Source organism: Triturus cristatus, chromosome 3_1 (genome assembly GCF_964204655.1).
Source record: "Triturus cristatus chromosome 3_1, aTriCri1.1, whole genome shotgun sequence".
Taxonomy (NCBI): Eukaryota; Metazoa; Chordata; class Amphibia; order Caudata; family Salamandridae; genus Triturus; species Triturus cristatus.
Window position 1 is genome coordinate 1117542235 of NC_140583.1, and position 23193 is coordinate 1117565427.

A 23193-nucleotide genomic window follows, 5' to 3' on the forward strand; every position below is an offset into this window, starting at 1 on the left:
GGCCCGCGGACATGGCACACTCCACACCATGCTGCACTGCTCCGCAGGCCACCAGGTTCCACGTTTGGTGCTGGGTCTTGATTACTCCATGGCAGAGGACATACCAGTGCACCCGGCCTCATCGCAGGCTGCACACCCGCTCAGCCCAATAGGTGCCACCAACTCTGTGATCCCGGAAGCAACGCCACGTGGCAGTAGGCCCGTGCTGTCCGCTTGCTCTGGCCTACACTGCGGTCCAGCAGGGCACACAAAACCTGAGATGTCCGGACCGCCGGAACGGGGCATCATCACAGGCTGCACACCCACTCAGCAGCTCAAGGTGCCTCTAACTCAGTGCACGCAAAGTCACCGTCCCGTGGCGGGGTGCCTGTGCAGGCCGCAATGCTCCAGGTGCCAATAACCCTGTGCAACTCCGGTCCGTGCCACGTGGTGGTAGGCCCATGACGGCAGCAAGGCCTTGGGTGCCACTAACCCTGTGCAACCCCAGTCAGCTCCATGTGGTGGTAGGCCCGAGACGGCCACAAGGCCTCGGGTGCCACTAACCCTGTGCAACCCCAGTCCGTGCCACGTGGTGGTAGGCCCATGACGGCCGCAAGGCTTTGGGTGCCACTAACCCTGTGCAACCCCAGTCAGCGCCATGTGGTGGTAGGCCCATGATGGCAGCAAGGCCTCGGGTGCCACTAACCCTGTGCGCAACAACTCATGGGCCCTTTATGATTGAGAACCGTGGAGTGTCCGTCATCCAGTCACCACCGGCAGAGGGGAATGTGATGTCATCGGCCCCTTATGTTGGCGGAGTTACATGGCCTGTGATGCCTGTGCCAGATGGGTGTGGTGTGCGTGCAAACCTGCCCTCAGGGATTGGCTGTGACATGCTGACATCTAGACCAGTGACCAACATACCACCAGCGAGTACGCCTGCGATGGGTAGCAATGAGCGAGTGGTCTGGCCTGCCGTACGCCGGACCAGCGCAGGGCTTGCAACAATGACTAGTGGGATCTGGGCGTGGTTCAGTCCATGTCCGGACATAGAAGTGACTGATGAGTGTGTCCCTGTTTTAGTGTTCACGGGACCCGGTACACAATATACAATGTAGCACCCTCTGACTGGCATCCCACAGGATGAGTATCATTGACGCAAGGGACATCACTGGCCCTACATTCACCCTCACATTCATACATGAATGATGAAAGACATAACACAGCAGTGCGTCACTGGATGTTTATTGCACATCCAGTGCAGTTCTGCAGCTGGAGCAGTACAGGGCAATGCCGAGCACACTACACAATATGAACCCGTGGAGGGCCAGCCAGAGTCCATTCGGGGATGACAAGTACTGCGGAAGAGGAAGGGTACAGTCCGCATTCTGGTCGCAGTGTCATTGGTCATCAAACACGATATGGCAGTCCATGTCGCTGTCAAAGGTGAGTCATCGGAGTGTATCGGGGGTCAGTGGAAGGTCATAGGGCCATGTGCGACACCAAGCAGGAACAGACCAGGTGGCGGAAATGAAAGCTAGTGCCTCCTGATCACAAACCTATTCATGTCCTCGTCCCCGGATGTGTGCTCTGCCTCACCTGTAGGTGTTGCAGTACCGGCTGAGGCACTGTGTGCTACTGACACATCAGGGGCCAGAGGAGGGTTGTCGGCCGCACTGTGTGGCAGTGACACATCAGGTGCCGGAGTGGATACGCCTTCCACACTGTGGGTCACTGACACACCAGGGGCAGAGATGTGGATGGTGTGGGGTCAGCAGAATTAATCTGCACCACACCATGTGGCAGCAATGCCATGATGATGATCTGCAGGGCATGGTGGATCCCAGCTACATTACGCTGGTGTGCAGCGGTGGCTGCCATCCTTTCTGCCTCCATACGTACCATGTCCTCCATGAGCCTCCGCCTGTGTTACAGCTCATGGCTGCTATCGCTGGAGCCCCTCTGAGTGGACAGGTGTTCTTCTCTCCACATCAGGACTCCAGCGATGTTAGTCAGGGTTTGTTGGAGGCCATGGAGCCGGTCTAGACACCCATGGATGGCGTCCAGTTTAGCAACATGAGGTCGAGCCCCACCTGCACCTGCTCAGCCATCTCCCTCAGGGCCTCCAGCACACAGCGTTGGAAGGCTATGTGTTGTTCCTGGGGGTCTTGGGAGACTGGTGTGCCGTGGGTGCCTCCTGCTGGTTGGTTTGGGTGGTGGATGGGGTCTCCTCGATGCAGCTACTCAGCCCTGATCCTGGAGTTGATTTACGGATGATGTCAATGATGTCTAGGAGGGCTTGGGTGTCAATGCTGGGGTTGTCTCCCTCATCATCGGTGAAGAGTGGCTAGGACTGCTCTGCAGGGGGTGTTGATGCTGGCCCTGCAATGTGAAGGGGAGATGGTGTATTGCAATGTGTCCACATGTATGTAGCCGCATGGGACATGTTGACATTCAGACAGCATGGCATTGTATATTTTGACAGTCTATGGATCTGGGCGATGACTCAGAGTCATTGAGGGGGTGCACTGTGCTCTGCTTAATTATGCATGTGTGCCATTTTGGCCATCTCCACCCGTCCACCCGTCCCCCCAGTACCTGGTGGTCACTCACCCTGTTGCGGTTGTGTTGTGTTCTGTCGAGCAGTGTCCGGTCCCCCGACTCCAGCCACAGTATCCACACTGATGACTGTCGACACCAGCTCCTCCATGTCGTCCAGCTTGAGCTGTGGCCCTGGGCCCCCACCTCCAGTCTGCATTGCTGCCTTCTGGTTGGCTGCAAGTTTCTCCTTGGTCTTCCGCTTGATGTCATTCCATCGTCTCTTGACCTCGTCCATTGTCCTCTTGTGCTCTCTGACGGCATTCACCTTGTCCACGATGTCCTGCCATATTCCAGTTTGGTACCCAATGACACTTTGGAGGTGACGACCAGTTGTTGATGGTGTTCCATCACCTCTGTGACTATGATCCTGTTCACCTGTGGACTGAACTTCGTCTTCCTCTTCTTCTTGTCCTTGCCCTTCCCTGCCCGCCGGAACGGGGCATCATCACAGGCTGCACACCCACTCAGCAGCTCAAGGTGCCTCTAACTCAGTGCACGCAAAGTCACCGTCCCGTGGCGGGGTGCCTGTGCAGGCCGCAATGCTCCAGGTGCCAATAACCCTGTGCAACTCCGGTCCGTGCCACGTGGTGGTAGGCCCATGACGGCAGCAAGGCCTTGGGTGCCACTAACCCTGTGCAACCCCAGTCAGCTCCATGTGGTGGTAGGCCCGAGACGGCCGCAAGGCCTCGGGTGCCACTAACCCTGTGCAACCCCAGTCCGTGCCACGTGGTGGTAGGCCCATGACGGCCGCAAGGCTTTGGGTGCCACTAACCCTGTGCAACCCCAGTCAGCGCCATGTGGTGGTAGGCCCATGATGGCAGCAAGGCCTCGGGTGCCACTAACCCTGTGCGCAACAACTCATGGGCCCTTTATGATTGAGAACCGTGGAGTGTCCGTCATCCAGTCACCACCGGCAGAGGGGAATGTGATGTCATCGGCCCCTTATGTTGGCGGAGTTAGATGGCCTGTGATGCCTGTGCCAGATGGGTGTGGTGTGCGTGCAAACCTGCCCTCAGGGATTGGCTGTGACATGCTGACATCTAGACCAGTGACCAACATACCACCAGCGAGTACGCCTGCGATGGGTAGCAATGAGCGAGTGGTCTGGCCTGCCGTACGCCGGACCAGCGCAGGGCTTGCAACAATGACTAGTGGGATCTGGGCGTGGTTCAGTCCATGTCCGGACATGGAAGTGACTGATGAGTGTGTCCCTGTTTTAGTGTTCACGGGACCCGGTACACAATATACAATGTAGCACCCTCTGACTGGCATCCCACAGGATGAGTATCATTGACGCAAGGGACATCACTGGCCCTACATTCACCCTCACATTCATACATGAATGATGAAAGACATAACACAGCAGTGCGTCACTGGATGTTTATTGCACATCCAGTGCAGTTCTGCAGCTGGAGCGGTACAGGGCAATGCCGAGCACACTACACAATATGAACCCGTGGAGGGCCAGCCAGAGTCCATTCGGGGATGACAAGTACTGCGGAAGAGGAAGGGTACAGTCCGCATTCTGGTCGCAGTGTCATTGGTCATCAAACACGATATGGCAGTCCATGTCGCTGTCAAAGGTGAGTCATCGGAGTGTATCGGGGGTCAGTGGAAGGTCATAGGGCCATGTGCGGCACCAAGCAGGAACAGGCCAGGTGGCGGAAATGAAAGCTAGTGCCTCCTGATCACAAACCTATTCATGTCCTCGTCCCCGGATGTGTGCTCTGCCTCACCTGTGGGTGTTGCAGTACCGGCTGAGGCACTGTGTGCTACTGACACATCAGGGGCCAGAGAAGGGTTGTCGGCCGCACTGTGTGGCAGTGACACATCAGGTGCCGGAGTGGATACGCCTTCCACACTGTGGGTCACTGACACACCAGGGGCAGAGATGTGGATGGTGTGGGGTCAGCAGAATTCATCTGCACCACACCATGTGGCAGCAATGCCATGATGATGATCTGCAGGGCATGGTGGATCCCAGCTACATTACGCTGGTGTGCAGCGGTGGCTGCCATCCTTTCTGCCTCCATACGTACCATGTCCTCCATGAGCCTCCGCCTGTGTTACAGCTCATGGCTGCTATCGCTGGAGCCCCTCTGAGTGGACAGGTGTTCTTCTCTCCACATCAGGACTCCAGCGATGTTAGTCAGGGTTTGTTGGAGGCCATGGAGCCGGTCTAGACACCCATGGATGGCGTCCAGTTTCGCAACATGAGGTCGAGCCCCACCTGCACCTGCTCAGCCATCTCCCTCAGGGCCTCCAGCACACAGCGTTGGAAGGCTATGTGTTGTTCCTGGGGGTCTTGGGAGACTGGTGTGCCGTGGGTGCCTCCTGCTGGTTGGTTTGGGTGGTGGATGGGGTCTCCTCGATGCAGCTACTCAGCCCTGATCCTGGAGTTGATTTACGGATGATGTCAATGATGTCTAGGAGGGCTTGGGTGTCAATGCTGGGGTTGTCTCCCTCATCATCGGTGAAGAGTGGCTAGGACTGCTCTGCAGGGGGTGTTGATGCTGGCCCTGCAATGTGAAGGGGAGATGGTGTATTGCAATGTGTCCACATGTATGTAGCCGCATGGGACATGTTGACATTCAGACAGCATGGCATTGTATATTTTGACAGTCTATGGATCTGGGCGATGACTCAGAGTCATTGAGGGGGTGCACTGTGCTCTGCTTGATTATGCATGTGTGCCATTTTGGCCATCTCCACCCGTCCCCCCAGTACCTGGTGGTCACTCACCCTGTTGCGGTTGTGTTGTGTTCTGTCGAGCAGTGTCCGGTCCCCCGACTCCAGCCACAGTATCCACACTGATGACTGTCGACACCAGCTCCTCCATGTCGTCCAGCTTGAGCTGTGGCCCTGGGCCCCCACCTCCAGTCTGCATTGCTGCCTTCTGGTTGGCTGCAAGTTTCTCCTTGGTCTTCCGCTTGATGTCATTCCATCATCTCTTGACCTCGTCCATTGTCCTCTTGTGCTCTCTGACGGCATTCACCTTGTCCACGATGTCCTGCCATATTCCAGTTTTGGTACCCAATGACACTTTGGAGGTGACGACCAGTTGTTGATGGTGTTCCATCACCTCTGTGACTATGATCCTGTTCACCTGTGGACTGAACTTCGTCTTCCTCTTCTTCTTGTCCTTGCCCTTCCCTGCCCCCGAGATCCCGGGCTGGTCGTCCAGGGTGCTTGTGGGGTTGTGCTCGTTCTCTGCGCCTGCTCCGGCTGCCTCCATGGTGCTTGCGTGTTGGTCAGTTTGTGTTTAGGTGTTTTTTCTACTTTCTATGGTGATTTTTCCCACCAGCCAGGTGTGTGTTGCAGGCCTGGTGCTGCTTATCGCTGATTTCCTCATCGCGCTTTGGCCCATCGTAGGTTTTTTGGTGTTGTGGTTTGTGTTTTTATCTCCATCATAGTGGTTGTATCGCGGACATTGTCCACGGTTTCGGCAGACTATCGCATGGTACCGCCTTGTTGTGAATTCCACGTTGACACAGGGTTATTTCCCGCGATAGGCTGCGATGTGTAAAGTTGTGTTAACATTTTTTGGCGATGTTTAGCACACGTTCTTGTGAATATACCCCTGAGTGTACATGTAAAGCGCCCCCAGATTTGTATGAAATGATCTGCTATTTTGTCCTACTAATGTTGTGTGTGTGAAAGTTCACTCATACACCTGCCAACCAGGTAGCTCTCTAAGGAATTTTGAAGAGTAACGCATGTTTGCAAAGATGGTGAACTAATGGAAGTCTATGAAGGCATGTTGCTTTTTAGGATAGTGTATATTTTAGAAAAGAGAGTGACACCCATGAAATGAGACACTCTCATGTAATGAACTGCCACCACTTTTGCATACTACATTTCTGATTGCCATGTTTGTCATGATCCTTGAAAGTGTGTGTTAGTAGAGATGTCTATGGAGTGTGTATCTGATTGCCATGTTTGTCATGATCCTTGAAAGTGTGTGTTAGTAGAGATGTCTATGGAGTGTGTATGTTTGTGTGTTAAAAAAAAACAATACCACAATTTATATTCATATTTTTGCTTAATCTCTTCCTCTGTTGTCATGTAGTTCCTATAAAACGATACAGGATCTGTGCGTTCAGACAGCATACACTGTAGGATTGGTGTCAGACTGATTCTGAACAACCCCATCGGGTATGTTGGCCTTTTTTTACCAGCTAGCACATAGTGCCACGATAATCTCCTCTTACCAAGGAGAAAATAGTTTTTGGTAACCATGAACATGACAACCGTGATCCCTCAGGACCGTGGAAACAATATATTACTTTTTGCTCAGTCACTCGTGCTTACTTTGAACACAAGTTGGTCGCACACTGCTCGTCACACCAGCAAGTTGCCCCAAAGGACTGTGGTGAATGTAGTGGCGACGGCGGGTACGCCTATGCCACGATGTGTAAAAAGAAAACAGTATGTGTTGCATTTAGCCATCCCTGGACACGTGTTTCGAGGTAGTTGCCTCTCGTCAGCAGGGAGCAGGACAGTGTGAAGGGGTGCCGAGTGGACTGCCAAAATGTAATTAAAACAGGTCAAATACCTCTCATGGCACGCAGGTGCAGAACCAGGGCTCGTCAGCCCGTTAGCTCACGGGAGCCATAATAATTTGAACACAAGTTGGTCGCACACTGCTCGTCACACCAGCAAGTTGCCCCAAAGGACTGTGGTGAATGTAGTGGCGACGGCGGGTACGCCTATGCCACGATGTGTAAAAAGAAAACAGTATGTGTTGCATTTAGCCATCCCTGGACACGTGTTTCGAGGTAGTTGCCTCTCGTCAGCAGGGAGCAGGACAATGTGAAGGGATGCCGAGTGGACTGCCAAAATGTAATTAAAACAGGTCAAATACCTCTCATGGCGCGCAGGTGCAGAACCAGGGCTCGTCAGCCCGTTAGCTCACTGGAGCCGTAATAATTTGAACACAAGTTGGTCGCACACTGCTCGTCACACCAGCAAGTTGCCCCAAAGGCCTGTGGTGAATGTAGTGGCGACGGCGGGTACGCCTATGCCACGATGTGTAAAAAGAAAACAGTATGTGTTGCATTTAGCCATCCCTGGACACGTGTTTCGAGGTAGTTGCCTCTCATCAGCAGGGAGCAGGACAATGTGAAGGGGTGCCGAGTGGACTGCCAAAATGTAATTAAAACAGGTCAAATACCTCTCATGGCGCGCAGGTGCAGAACCAGGGCTCGTCAGCCCGTTATCTCACGGGAGCCGTAATAATTTGAACACAAGTTGGTCGCACATTGCTCGTCACACCAGCAAGTTGCCCCAAAGGACTGTGGTGAATGTAGTGGCGACGGCGGGTACGCCTATGCCACGATGTGTAAAAAGAAAACAGTATGTGTTGAATTTAGCCATCCCTGGACACGTGTTTCGAGGTAGTTGCCTCTCGTCAGCAGGGAGCAGGACAATGTGAAGGGGTGCCGAGTGGACTGCCAAAATGTAATTAAAACAGGTCAAATACCTCTCATGGCGCGCAGGTGCAGAACCAGGGCTCGTCAGCCCGTTAGCTCACGGGAGCCGTAATAATTTGAACACAAGTTGGTCGCACACTGCTCGTCACACCAGCAAGTTGCCCCAAAGGACTGTGGTGAATGTGTGTGTGAAAGTTCACTCATACACCTGCCAACCAGGTAGCTCTCTAAGGAATTTTGAAGAGTAACGCATGTTTGCAAAGATGGTGAACTAATGGAAGTCTATGAAGGCATGTTGCTTTTTAGGATAGTGTATATTTTAGAAAAGAGAGTGACACCCATGAAATGAGACACTCTCATGTAATGTACTGCCACCACTTTTGCATACTACATTTCTGATTGCCATGTTTGTCATGATCCTTGAAAGTGTGTGTTAGTAGAGATGTCTATGGAGTGTGTATGTTTGTGTGTTAAAAAAAACAATACCACAATTTATATTTATATTTTTGCTTAATCTCTTCCTCTGTTGTCATGTAGTTCCTGTAAAACGATACAGGATCTGTGCGTTCAGACAGTATACACTGTAGGATTGGTGTCAGACTGATTCTGAACAACCCCACCGGGTATGTTGGCCTTTTTTTACCAGCTAGCACATAGTGCCACGATAATCTCCTCTTACCAAGGAGAAAATAGTTTTTGGTAACCGTGAACATGACAACCGTGATCCCTCAGGACCGTGGAAACAATATATTACTTTTTGCTCAGTCACTCGTGCTTACTTAGTCTGTCTTAGAGAGATACACAGAATAAACAGGCTGGGCGTTTTCAATAAGTATTTATTGAACAGTTGTTTTTCTGGTGTAAAATAAGTGAGCTGCAACATCCGCTAGGCAGTAGCAGATATAGAGGATCAGAAGCACTATGAAAATAAACAGATGGTAAAGCTCTACAATTTTGCAATAATCATGAATACATACAAGAATATAAAATACATGATAATAAAAGGATGCGTATGCCTACGATGCCTAACTAGATGTACCTAAGTGTACCTAGCGTGTGTGTAAGTGTTAAGCCAAGAATCCCTCTAGGATAAAGTCAACCCCATTACATGAAGTGAGAGACAGTGGAACCCCATCTTGGTCTCGGGTTGAACAACCCGCAAGGGATTTTAGACTGCTGCGAGCTGGAGTATCTGCATACAGGAACCTCAGCATCTCACGTCAATGTAGCGGAAGGGAAGTCCTGGTCTCCTCTGTCTGTCTTAGCAAGATGTGATGTATATATACCCATAGGTCTCCCCAATGTATAGGAAAAAAACTTTTAGAAAATGGAAACAATCTAAAACATATTTAATTTTGAGGAGAGAATCAAAATGAATGTTTAACATCAAGAGGGACCTTAGTCATGCAGAAAAGAATACACATTAAATATCGTTGCAACATGCAATGCTGGGCATCGAAAGAGGACATGGCCTAGATCTTGAACACCCGCTTTTCAGAGTTCACATATATGGTCTTCCTTTTTTTAATTCCTTCCATGCACCCATTATAAATCATAGGGGAGCATGTCTAATCTCAATAAAAAATACAGTTTGAACACTGATCTAAATTCCACTTTACATATGCTTGTACATTTTCTTCCTAAAAGAGGAGCTAAAACGGGAAAACATATTTAGTATTACAAGCATCTCTATTCATTTGCATACTGCTGGTTGGCCAAGAATTCTTAAGAAATATCTTTAACCCAGCCCTATCCATGTTCATAAATACTTCTTTCCTCAGCTTAAACAAATTCATGGCAAGAGAAAGATTTTTACTAAATGTGAAATTAAAGCCATTTGCCTTCATAATATCAATGGCTGATAATGTTCTCAAAGTATTCCCTTCAGATTGCACCAGACAAGTCACCCAACATAATACTGCAGCTATACCCAACACATAAGTGCTAGTAAACCTACTTCTAATCTAATGGCGCTGTTGGGTAGACTATAATTGAAGTAGATAAACAAGCAAGTGTAAGTGATAAAGCATAAAGGATTTATTTTACAGTTACTGGGAGAGTGATGAACCATTGTAGGATTGACACCCAACTCTCAAATTGCCTACAGCAGGTAGCCCTTTATATAGTGTACTTTTACTGAATCATACATACTAATCATGTGACCGCCCGTTGCCATATATGGCATACTTGAGCAACATTACACAACTAAAGCCAAGCCTCCCACCCTCCTACGTTCAATGGTGCAACCATCTGACTACATGTTATTTGATTTGTGCAATCTGACTATGTGTCTATTTCTACAACCTCAGCACAAACAGAGCGGAGGATCTTGCTCTTGTTGCAATGTATTTTGATCATCCCTGTGTCCTATCTTTCCCTGCTAAATTGACCTCAAAGCTGATTGGTTTACTTGAATCACTCTCCTGTGTACCTCGTCCTCGCACAATCTTTCTCCAGAGGAACTGTCAATACTTGTATGTTTGTTGTACCAGAGACTTCTTGACTTGTTTGTTTAATTGATTTCTAGCGAAAGCCAGTATGTACAATAGGTAGCAAAGGTTTCAGCTGTTCTCTCTCTGAGCTCGTCCACTGTAATTAATCAACTTGAAGCATTGGTAATATACTGCTGTCTAATCATATACATGTCTGTGTGGTTGCAGGTGAGGTTTTTCAGTGGCACTTTCCCCCAGTCCCCCTCCTCACTGCCTGTATTAACACTGTCTATACTAACAGCACATACCAGCGCTAATGTATTCAAAGAACAAAACTTTTTGAGAGATTTTCCACTACACCAAATCCATTGAGCCCCAGTTCCAATTATCAATTGTCTCATCTGCATATAATAGACAGAGGGAACTTGTATTCGATATAACAATAAAAGATGCAAAAAATTTTGACAACCGTGTACATTGTAAAATCTTGGCAGACTATTTGCATGGCTAGCTGTTCTCTGATTGATGTTGGATATGTGTGCCATATAATTTATCGAAGAACAAAACATTTTTCTCAAATACATATATTCTATACCTACTTCCTGGGGGTAGTTCTCAAATACCAATTAAATTACAACTCTTTCTGATGTTTTCTTCCCATGATTATGAAAATCTTAATTTTAGCCATAATATATTTTTTCTTTAATAGAGGATCATCAAAGATTTTTAACTTATTCAATCTTCTTTGTAAGTCTATAGGTGTAAAAATAAAGCATTACAATATTGTTGGTAACAGGATAGATTTTTATTGCCAAATGGGGATGGGAGGCTTTGATAATACCTTTGGCACATCATGAATATATAAAATGAAAACAATTATGGGGTCAGGAGACATCTATTGTTTGTTTATATTTCTGATGTAACTCCTTGAGAACTTCCAATAAATATCGGACACCAGGTAGAAGAACGTAAGGCAATTATTAAGTGTAAAAGGGTTGATGGAATTGTAATGCAGCAAGTTTCTTCCATATTGTGGGATGATCAACACAATCAAAGGCAGTGGCAAAATTATTAAAGGCTTCATACACAAACTGAACTCTGTTTACCACTTTTATTTCAATATTACTTGCATTACTGCAATATTATTGATCATTGAACAGTTGTTTTTTAAACCTGCTTGATGCAAAAACAGGATCAGCCTTTTAGTTATCCATCCTTGAAGGATTTTTAGTTTGAAAATTAAAAATTTTTCCCTACTGCATCAAGCAAAGTTATTTGTCTATAATTAATGGGAGAGGACCTATCCCCCTTTTAATAATAGGAATAATTATACTGCCATTCCAAGACAATGGAATACTCCCACAATTGTAACCCAGTTAAAAAATTGGGGCCAAAAACAGACCAATGCTGGCCCTCGTTCTTTAATATTATAATTGGGATTTTGCCAAGGCTCGTAACAGCCAAAGACCCTGCTTTTAAAATGTAACTTTTTATCTTTATTGCTGTAGGAGCAACATACTCCTCTGTCGACCCTAAGAAAGTAGTTATTACAACCTGTGCAATGGAACAATTTTTTCCATTCTCAGCATACAACCCCAAAATATATGTTCTACCCATATGTCTCCTCTTACAGTAACTGGAGAAGCATCTTATCTAGTCCCTGATGCTTCTGCAATTCATTTTCAAAATCTCCTGCTATTGTTTGAGGTAAAAGCTTGTTTTAGGGCCAGTCACTTTTGATATGCCATTAATTTCTTATGAATGCCTTTTTGTCTACTTCTATTTTTCATCAAATAATTAATTACTTTTCCCCTTTTCTTAGAATACAATTTAAATTGGCTCTCCATAATATCATTAATTTTCTTCGAAAGGGTAGAATTTATGTTGAGCACGTATTTTTCCTTAGACCTAGATTTACATGATCCAGTCTCTACCATTCTCGTTTCCACAAATGTATTCATTAGAGATTTAAATCTATTTATGATATATACATATTTGGAGTAGTTAGCTCAGCTATTGCCAGTTCTAACACTATTTAAGACATCTATTTTCCTATCAACCAAAAATGTATGACCATAAGTTTTATTCAAGGAAAGAAATCCTTTGATTCAAGCATCAGAAATAATCAGAGATGCCTCCATAAAGAACAATAACATCTTATGGTCACTTATCGGTGTAGTCATACCGTCTAAGTTGGAGAGCAGGATAAAAATATCATTAGGAAGAAATTAAATAGCCGAGGATGTATGAGTAAATTGTGCAGGAATATCTTTGCTTATTCTTCCATTTACTATTATCCAATCTATTATACTTAAAAAGTCTAGCAATAATTTCTCATTGGAGTCAACTTTAGATCTAATCAGGAAAGTAGATCCTGGAATATTGTATGCCTCTTCTTTAATTGGGTCTGCATATATGCTAGCTACATGGTTTGAACTTTTGCCTTTAGAGTCCCTAATATAATAACTGAGGAACAGTCCTAGTGTTCTGAGGTACAAAACTAAATAAGATTTTGCTAAAGGGATATTCTTGGCCGCTCTGGGAATATGTAAGTTAAATATCAAAAGGGACCCAATGACCAGATATTCCAAAATACCTTAATGCATTGTGCTGGATTCAAAGGATGCTTAGAGCAATGCAATCACCAGGTTAAGTTCGACTTCAATAATATAGGGATCCCACCACTAGGGTGACCTATTTTGGTGGCCCTCACAAGACAATTAAACGCAAGGTAATTATTGAGAGAAATAAATGCAAACAATTTATATCAGCTCCCAATTTTGACAGGAAAGCAACTTTTTGTTATCCGTTGAACCTCCTGCCATATTACAGGAAATTAACTTTAATGATTTGTTAATGATGGTGCCGCATTGTATATGGAGAAGAAGAGCTAGAATTTAATGTTCTCACCAATCAGGACCACTAACTCAGGTCCTCATTCCTCAACCCTTTCGTTGCTGGGCCTTTTCCCTCCCATGACAAAGTCTTTTTTGGGCTATTTGGGGTAGTTCACTCTTAGGCCTTCATATCATTTTGTCCACATAAGCCAACTTTGCGACCTTTTTTGCAACATTTTTGAGATTCTACAGCTACCCAATGTTTGCGTATTCATTTAGAGGGGACCAAGAAAATAGCCAAAATATAGCTAAATGTGAGTTTTTTGTGAAAAATATGAAGAAAAAAGTGCTATGGATAAAAGTGTCTACTTATTTTCATAGAAATCAGGAAAAAACCAGAATACCTCTGACACCATAAATTGAATATTTTACTTATAGCTCAATAGTTTATTAATAGCCATTGGCTCCATTTATTTTATGGATTAATTCTTCTTTTTTTGCCTTTAATCAAACGCGAGGTTACCTTCACAATACATGTTTACAACATTTTTGGAGACCGAGGAGAGGAGATAACCATCAGCATTCATGCGGTCCGGGTCCAATTGAAAATACGAAGCTGACGAGACCAACAAACCAGTACGTTGCGAAGAATATACTACATACAAGAACGACCAACACACAAGATCCCAGGAGAGACATTGCATCTCAAGATGCTAATTGGATAAGGCATTCTATGTCCTACACACTTAAAGTCCTGCCCTGATGAAGACCTTCACTCAAAACCACCTATCCGGTCCAACCATTTGACGGTCGAAACGCGTTGGCTCTCTCTACAGTGAGGCTCAGAGCAACTGTACACAATAAGCGTGTTCAACAATAGGCGCCCTTGAGCTGATAAATTGCAGCTCTGGAAACGAGTCTGTGAAAAAATCTCTGACCTCTCCAGGACCTGCCTAGTAGATTTAATTGAGGGCAAAACAGAGACATTAGTCCCAATTAGAATTATTAATCAGTAGGACCTACGTATGTCAGGCTTGACATTCATTGAAAAACCTTTCTGAAAAAAATATTATAAACAATATTGGTTTTGTTTATACATGTAGTATTGTGTTAAAGTCCTGAGTCATATATTTGTTTGTTTTGTAAACATTGTATATTTTTTTTGGTCTAAGTCATGTAAAATATTTTGTATTGTATATATTCACAAAAAACAAAAAAAGAGGTGGATGTCGTAAATGTGTATTGTGAAGGTAACCTCGCGTTTGATTAAAGGAAAAAAAAGAAGAATGAATCCATAAAATAAATGGAGCCAATGGCTATTAATAAACCATTGAGCTATAAGTAAAATATTCAATCTATGTTGTCAGAGGTATTCTGTTTTTTTCCTGATAAGTATATTGATTCCAACTTCTGGACTTCCTGAAGTGAATCACTCCCCACTTGTTAAATCGCTATTTTCATAAAAATAGCACCAACAAACAGTTTGATGTGCTAATGTCACCATCTTCCCAGCTTTCAGGAACATACAGCACTGAATCAGAAAACCTAATTGTTTGCCACATTTTTGGCATTTTTCAAAGAGGTAGTCCATATTACCTATTTTTTGTACTTTCAACAAACTTCTAGTTTGTGGTGCAAACCAATGTGAAATCCATGGGGGAGGCGGGAAAGCTATATATTTCTAAAAGTAGATAAAATTCAGAATTCAACAAGGCGTCATACGTATAGATTCCTCAACCTTTTCTTAAAGAAACAAAGGGCCACATATAATACTGCATTTTATAGAGCGCGAACAGCTACCTCGCTAGGAGGTGTCCCGGCGCTAGGAGAACACAGTCGACCTAGAGGGCAGAAAGGAAGAGTTAGCGGGGTTGAGTGAAGAGCCACGTTTTTAGCAGTTTCTTAAAGCAAGATTCAGAAGGGGCCTGCTGGATTACTTGTGGTAAAGTGTTCCATAAAGAGGTAACATTTGCCGAAAAAGTCCGTCCGCCCCGTCGAGCCTTTTTCGTACGTGGGACGGCCAATTGAACGCGGCAATTGGACCGCAGTGCGCGGGTTTGGGAATATCTCTGGAGGCGGTTTTTCAAGTATTCTGGGCAGGAGCCATGCAAAGATCTGAACACCAGCGTAAGTGCTTTAAATTTTATTCTGCTAGCAACTGGCAACCAGTGCAGTGATCGAAGATGCGGAGATACTGACTGCTTGAGAGGGATTCGCAGTAGCAATCTCGCAGCCGCATTTTGAACTACCTGAAGTTTTTGCGTCAGATATTTTGGTAGGCCAAGGTAGAGTCCATTGGCGTAATCTAGCCGTGATGTTACAGTGGCATGAATAACCGTTTTCCGGCAGCTCTCCGGGAGGAGTCTCAAAATTTTACGAAGATTTCTCAGTTTGCTCAAGCAGCAGCCGGCGACTTGTTGGATGTGAGAGGTGAAGGACATACTGTCGTCCCACCTCACTCCAAGATTTTTTGCCGTGCGGCTGGGTGAGGGGGCTAGGCCCATCTCCCTCGGCCACCAGAGTTCCGAGGCGGGGGTAGGGCCTCTGCCAAAGAAGATTACTTCAGACTTATTGGCATTTAATTTTAATTTATTCGTGTTCATCCAATGGGCTATGTCTTGAAGACAGCCTTTGAAGTTCGCAAATGACTCCTCCGTCATCTCAGAGTATGGAAATACCAACTGGGTGTCATCGGCATAGGATATTGCCTTGACACCCCAGTTGGCAATCAACGTAAAGAGAGGAGCGAGGTAGATGTTGAACAAAAGGGATATATCAAATAATTTCATGTTTGCAAACAGGCAGATTCACAGAATCGGTCCATTTGCGAATGCAAAAAAAGGCTTATTACATGTATCAAACCTTATTTTGCGATACGGTTACCTGTTACTGAATCGCAAAATGGGTTTGTGATTTGGTATTTGGAAGGGGCATGTTTAGGGAGTCCCTTCCAAATACTGAATCTTAACGGTATGTATGAATGTTTTGTGACTGTGAATGCAGTCGCAAAACATTCGCATTTTGCCCATTAACAAACGGGATGGGGTCTCCAAGGGACCCCTTGTGAATGTATGCAAAAAAAAATTTAAGATCAGGTAGTGCTTGCTCTAAAAAATGGGAAATTAAAAAATGACAGGAAAAATTTGGGACATATTATCAAGACAGGCGATAAAATTATCGCCACTTTAGCGGCAGAAAACTGCCGCTAAAATGGCGATAATGGGCTTGATAATATGCTCTATGGAATTCCAATTGAAGCTCATGTTAGATGTCCTTCACATCTAACCTTTAATTAATTTTATCGCCTGTCTTGATAATATGCCCCTTTTTCTTTTAGTAAAGCAGCCCGTTTTTCTTTAAGGAAAATGGTCTGCTTTACAAAAAAAATAGCTTTATTTAAAAGCAATCACAGACCTGGTTGTCTGCTGACCTCAGCAGGCCACCATCCCAGTGATTTCTACAATTACTAATGGGTCGCAAATTGCGATCGACCTCATCAATATTCATTAGGTGGGTCATTTGCGATCCACTGGGAATCACAGAAAGTGTTAAACACACTTTCATACATGCTGTTTTGTGAATTCCCAATAGTCAATTGCAAGGATATGATATTAGGGAATTGCAAAACGGTTTCTCTATACATCTTGCCCTGACTGTTAAAATAAAGAAATATTGAAAAGAGTAGGAAAAAAACATCTATTTGCAACAATGTATTCATCTGTAACTTTCTGTCACAAGGGCCAATTTTTCAAATGAAATGTACCATATGTTTGCTAGACAGTTTTTGTTGTGAGGATATCTAGGGTTTGTAGGTTCCCTAAGAACCCGAAGAACTCAGAGCCAATAACTGAGCTGCACCATACAAGCTTTCTTTCTTATACGTTGGCTTACATTTGGAAGGCACAAAATCAATCACCCATGGGGGTCTCAAGGCGCTGAGGGGGGGACTGCTGATCTGCCTGGGCTTGGAGGTGCAGTTGAATTGCTGGGTACTGAGATCCTTCCTGAATTGGATCAGCAATAGGGATTGCCTGAGTAGGAGGGGTGGGGTGTTCCAGGTCTTGGTGGTAAGGTAGGAGAAGGGTCTTCTTCTGGTTCTGGTTCTGGTCCTGTGAATCCGTGGGACGGTGGTCCAGTCAAGTTGGGTGGAGCAGAGTTGTCTGGCTGGTACGTGGAGAGGCAGTGGTTCAGATATGCTGGTCCAGCGTCATGGAGAGCTTTTTAGGCGTGGGTGAGGAGCTTGAAGGTGATTCTCTTGTTGATTGGGAGCCAGTCTATTTGTTGACGTTTTGAGGTATGTGGCTGTGGTGGGGATGTCGCGGACCAGGTCTGGCAGCAGTGTTTTGAATGTTCTGTAGTTTCCTGAGCTTTTTCTGGGTGACGCTGGCATAGAGTGCATTGCTGTAGCTGAGTCTGCTGGTGATGTGTGCGTGGGTGACCATCTTTTTGGATTCTGCGGGGATCAATATGACTGTCTTTCAAAGTAGGTAGAGCATGTGGAAGCAGGATAAGGATACAGCTCTGATCTGGTGGTTCATTGTGAGTGAGGAGTTCAGTATGATGCAGAGGTTGTGTGCGTGGTCTGTGGGGGGATCCCAGTGCACCGGGCCACCAGGAGTCATCCCAGGCTGAGGGGGCAGGCCTAAGGATGAGTATTTTCATCTTGTCCAAGTTAAGCTTGAGGCAGCTATCTTTCATCCAGGTGGCAACGTACTTCATCCCACTGTGAAATTTTATTCTGGCGACTGTGGGTTTGTTGGTGAGGATTCATTGGCGTAGGATACAATGTTGAGTCATGGTTTCTGACGATGACCATGAGGGGGGCCATCTAGATGTTGAAGAGGGTGGGGCTCAGGGAGGTGCTGATACTAGTGAACCCCACTAGATGTCCTGCCATAGTGCCAGACCTATACTTCATACTGGGCTCTTGGTAGCTCTAACCTGGACTGCACATCATAAGGGGAACCCTTTTACCATCTCATTAAGATGTGGCGCCTACTCTGCCAATTGATCCCCCTGCTTGCAGGCCAGGTCGCTCCCCCGCTGCCGCACAGCTCCACCTGTGTGTCTGCGCCTCCCTCGCTGCCGCTGCCGCTGCCACTCCGCCGTGAGTTCGTCCCCGCTGTCTGCCTTGCACCGCTGGTCTATTATTCTGTACTTGTCTCCCTGCATTTGTTCTCAACTCTGGTTTCTGTATTTTGTGCCTGTATTTAATTATTTGTTGCGCCTCTGTACTGCACCGTTCCCCCCCTACCCCCTTCTCTTCTGGTTTATCCCTCAGCCTGTTCCCTGACGCTGCTCTCCTGTGCCCCGCCCCCTCGACACCCATTCGCCGCCCCGCTCCTGCCTCCCAGCTGCTCCTCCCACCCTCCCTGCCTTAAATGGCGGCCGCTGTGCGACCGCGCAGCAGACACATGCAGCGGGTGTGCCGCTGGTGCTCCGTCCACGCCTGGACTGCGCCCAGCACTAGAACCCCTGGCCCCCGCGAACACCACGACACCAGACTCCGCTACAACATCAGCACCCTCCACGCACTCAACGCTGGCCAAAACCACACCTGCTTCCAGGCCGCCCCGAAACGGATCCACTGACCTTTCTCCTGCCGCACCTGCAGCTTCACATGCAACAGAGCCACCAAACCTACAAGGACTGGACCCAACCACCTCCGCTGCATACTCCTCAACACCCGCTCCGCACGCAAACACGCCATCGAGCTCTGGGATCTGCTCGACACCTCCGCCCCAGACGTAGCCTTCCTGACCGAGACCTGGTGGAACGACTCCTCGGCACCCGACATCGCCATAGCCATCCCAGAAGGCGACAAGATCACACGCAGGGATCGTGCCAACAGAATCGGAGGAGGATTAGCCATCATCCACAAGTCCACCCTCAAGGTTGCCACCGACGCAGACGACACCCTCAACAACGCCAAACACCTTCACTTCCGGATCCACACCGACCCCCACACCACCCTCAGAGGAACACTCATCTACAGACCCCCCGGACCCCGGTCTCAGTTCTACGACTCCATTGCAGACCTCGCCAGCATCCACGCACTCGCATCCACGGACTACATCCTCCTCAGGGACCTGAACCTCCACCTCGAGAACAACAACGACGTCAACTCCACCACCCTGATCAACAACCTCGCCAACCTTGGTCTCAGACAACTCGTCACTGCACCCACCCATGCCGCCGGCCACACGCTGGACACCGTCTTCTCCACGGGCACCCACGTCACCTTCGACCACACCACCGAACTCCACTGGACCGACCACCGCTGCATCCATTTCACCTTCAAGAAACCAACCACGCACCACCGCACCCAACAGCTGCCTCTCCGCAGCTGGAGCAAAGTCACCAAAGACCAGCTGATCACCTCTCTCACCCAGAACCCACCCACCAACCCCACCAGCCCAGATGCCGCAGCCCGCAACCTCAGACAGTGGATCGACGACTGCACCAACACCCTCGCCCCGCTCAAGAAACCCTTCAACAGCCACACCAGCAAGAGAGCCACCTGGTTCACCGACGAACTCCAGAACTGCAAACGCGCATGCCAGAAACTGGAGAAGATATGGCTCCATGAGCGCACACCGGACAACCACGCAGCCCACAAGGACGCCATCTGCAGACATCACCACCTCATCAGACTAGCCAAGAGATCCTCCTTCAAAGACCGCCTGGATAACAACACACATAACAGCAAAGAACTCTTCAGCATCGTAAAGGAACTCTCCAGCGCCAGCGCCAATGACATCCCGCCTTCACAAGAACTATGCAACTCACTAGCCATCTACTTCCACCGCAAGATCACTGACATCCACGACAGCTTTAACACCATGACCACCCCGACTACGCCAGACTCCACCTTCCCTGCGAAAACCACCAGCACCAAACGCCTGATCTCCTGGACCAACGTCAACGATGACAAAACACGCAAGGTCATGAACTCCATCCACTCAGGATCCCCGTCAGACCTGTGCCCACACCACGTATTCAACAAAGCAGACGCAGCCATCGCTCCCCAACTATGGAAGGTCATCAACATCTCCTTCGATACAGCGACATTCCCGGAGGACTGGAAGCATGCCGAAATCAACGCCCTCCTCAAGAAGCCCAAGGCGGACCCCAAGCACCTCAAGAACTTCCGGCCCATCTCCCTGCTCCCGTTCCCAGCAAAGGTCATCGAGAAAATCGTCAACATGGAACTGGCCCGCCACCTCGAAGACAACAACATCTTGGACCCGTCACAGTCCCGATTCAGATGAAACCACAGCACTGAGACAGCCCTCATCGCCGCCACAGACGACATCAGGCGCCAACTAGACAAAGGCGAAACATCAGCCCTCATCCTCCTGGACCTGTCATCTGCCTTCGACACGGTCTGCCATCGTGCTCTAAAGACACTCCTCCAAGAAGCCGGAATCCAAAAGAAGGCCCTTGACTGGACCATGTCCTTCCTCTCCAGCAGAACCCAGAGCGTCCGCCTCCCACCCTTCCGATCCGAAGCCACCGACATCATCTGCGGCGTCCCCCAGGGCTCATCCCTCAGCCCGATGTTGTTCAATGTCTACATGGCCCCCTTCACATGAGTGGCCCGCCACCATGACCTAAACATCATCTCCTACGCCGACGATACCCAACTCATCCTCTCCCTCACCAAGGACCCACACACTGCCAAAACCAACCTCCACGAGGGAATGAAGGCGGTCGCCGACTGGATGAGGAGCAGCCGTCTGAAGCTGAACTCGGACAAGATGGAGGTCCTCATCCTCGGACCCACCCTCTCAGCCTGGTATGACTCCTGGTGGCCGACCACACTGGGAAAAGCACCGAGACCCACCGACCACGCACGCAACCTAGGATTCATCCTCGACTCCTCCCTCTCCATGTCCAAACAGGTCAACACCGTCTCCTCCTCCTGCTACAACACCCTCCGCATGCTCCGCAGGATCTACAAGTGGATCCCGACTGAAACAAGAAGAACGTTGACACAGGCCCTCGTCAGAAGCAGACTGGACTACGGCAACGCACTCTACGCAGAAATCCCAGCCAAACTCCTACAATGACTACAACGCATCCAAAACGCCTCCGCCCATCTGATCGTGAACGTACCCCGCCGCAGCCACATCACTCCCCACCTGAGAAACCTGCACTGGCTCCCAGTCGACAAGAGGATCACCTTCAAGCTCCTCACCCACACACACAAAGCACTCCACAACACCAGACCAGCCTACCTGAACAGGAGACTCAGCTTCTACACCCCCACCCGCCAGCTCCCCTCCACCAACCTCGCCCTCGCCGCTGTCCCCCACATCCAATGAGCAGCCTCCGGCGGCAGATCCTTTTCCTACCTCGTCGCCAAGACCTGGAACACCCTCCCTACCCACCTACGGCAGACCCAAGACCTACTCGCCTTCAGAAGACTCCTCAAGACCTGGCTATTCGAGCAGTAGCGGTACCCCCCCCAGCACCTTGAGACCCTCACGGGCAAGTAGCGCGCTTTACAAGTGCTTTGATTGATTGATTGATCCATTAGCACGGTTATTGGCCCATGCGTGCACTGCACATGGACTCCCTGACATGGGGCAACTAGGATCATGGCTTAGAGCAGCAAAGATCCACACTCACCGATGCTTGTAGAGACTCCAGACCCTGTGCATTCAGGTGCCTTGACATACACTAGCCCTCTGTCCCGGGGTGACAAACGCTGGGTGAACATCACCTCTACCAATGAGGACCATGCTAGTCCACCATCAATGCCTGTAACAGTTCAGTATTAATTTGGCTTCCTCTGCACTCTGTGCCGGCTTTAGGATGTGAATTGCTATCTCCTGCCCGATTGTCAACATGTACTTCACTGGCGGGCTAAAGCTTATTCCACCATAAGTCAACTCAAATTCAAATCACTTCTTTTCTTCCAAAAAAACAACTCCAATGGCCAGTTTGAGATTAAAACCCACTCCAAATGCCTCTCAGTTGCATTCTCAAGCATTAACGCTGCTTGATCGCTCCATTTGCGATCAGCACTAAGAATGCCTAATTGGTGCCATCGTGGGCGGAAGCCATGAGAGTTACCACAAAGTCACGTGGGAGCTCGCTAGCGGTGTGAGAAGTCTCACATGCGCTTGCTAGCGGCCCGAGAGTCTTGACGAGCACAGTTGAGTGCCAAAAGAAAACTCAAGCGCAAGCGGAAAAAAACTCTACTAAGCACCGGAATGAAGTAATTCAGAAATCCCACGTACCTCCTGGGAGTTCAGAGTGCCCAAATTCCACCCGGGCTTAATTTTAGCTTTTTAGAGCACTAACTATAACAAAGGTTGCAGGGATTGTATAGTTAGGCTCAGATGCCCCTTGTACAAAACCAGTGGAATTCAATTGTTATAGTTAGCTGAGCTAACTATAACACCTGCCCCGCAATACACTGCTTATGACCTCACATATTACATCACTCATGATAAGGTCAGTGACATCACTAATGACAACATACGGTGTTTGTGTTAGTGTTTCAAAAATGTTCATGAGTGTTAAATATATATATATATCAATGTGTGTTGGCGAATCTGGGGGTATATGAGTGCCTGTGTGGATGATTCAGTGGGTGCGTGCCTGACTGTATAAGTGAGTGATTAGGTGTCTCAGTGAATGTATAGGTGAGCAACTGGTTGTCTGAATTTCTGTATCAGTCTGTCAGTTGGTGCCTATGTGGCTGCATGGGTGTGTGAGTGGGCACCTGAGTGGCTGTATTGGTGAGTGATTGCTTGTCTGAGTACCTGTATGGTTGTCTGAGTGTAGATGAGAAGGTGTGTGACTGCCTGAATGGATGTCAGAGTGGGTGAGTCAGTGGCTGTATGGGTTAGTGAGTGTGTGTGTGTGTGTGTGTGAGGGGATGAATGAGTGAGTGTGTGT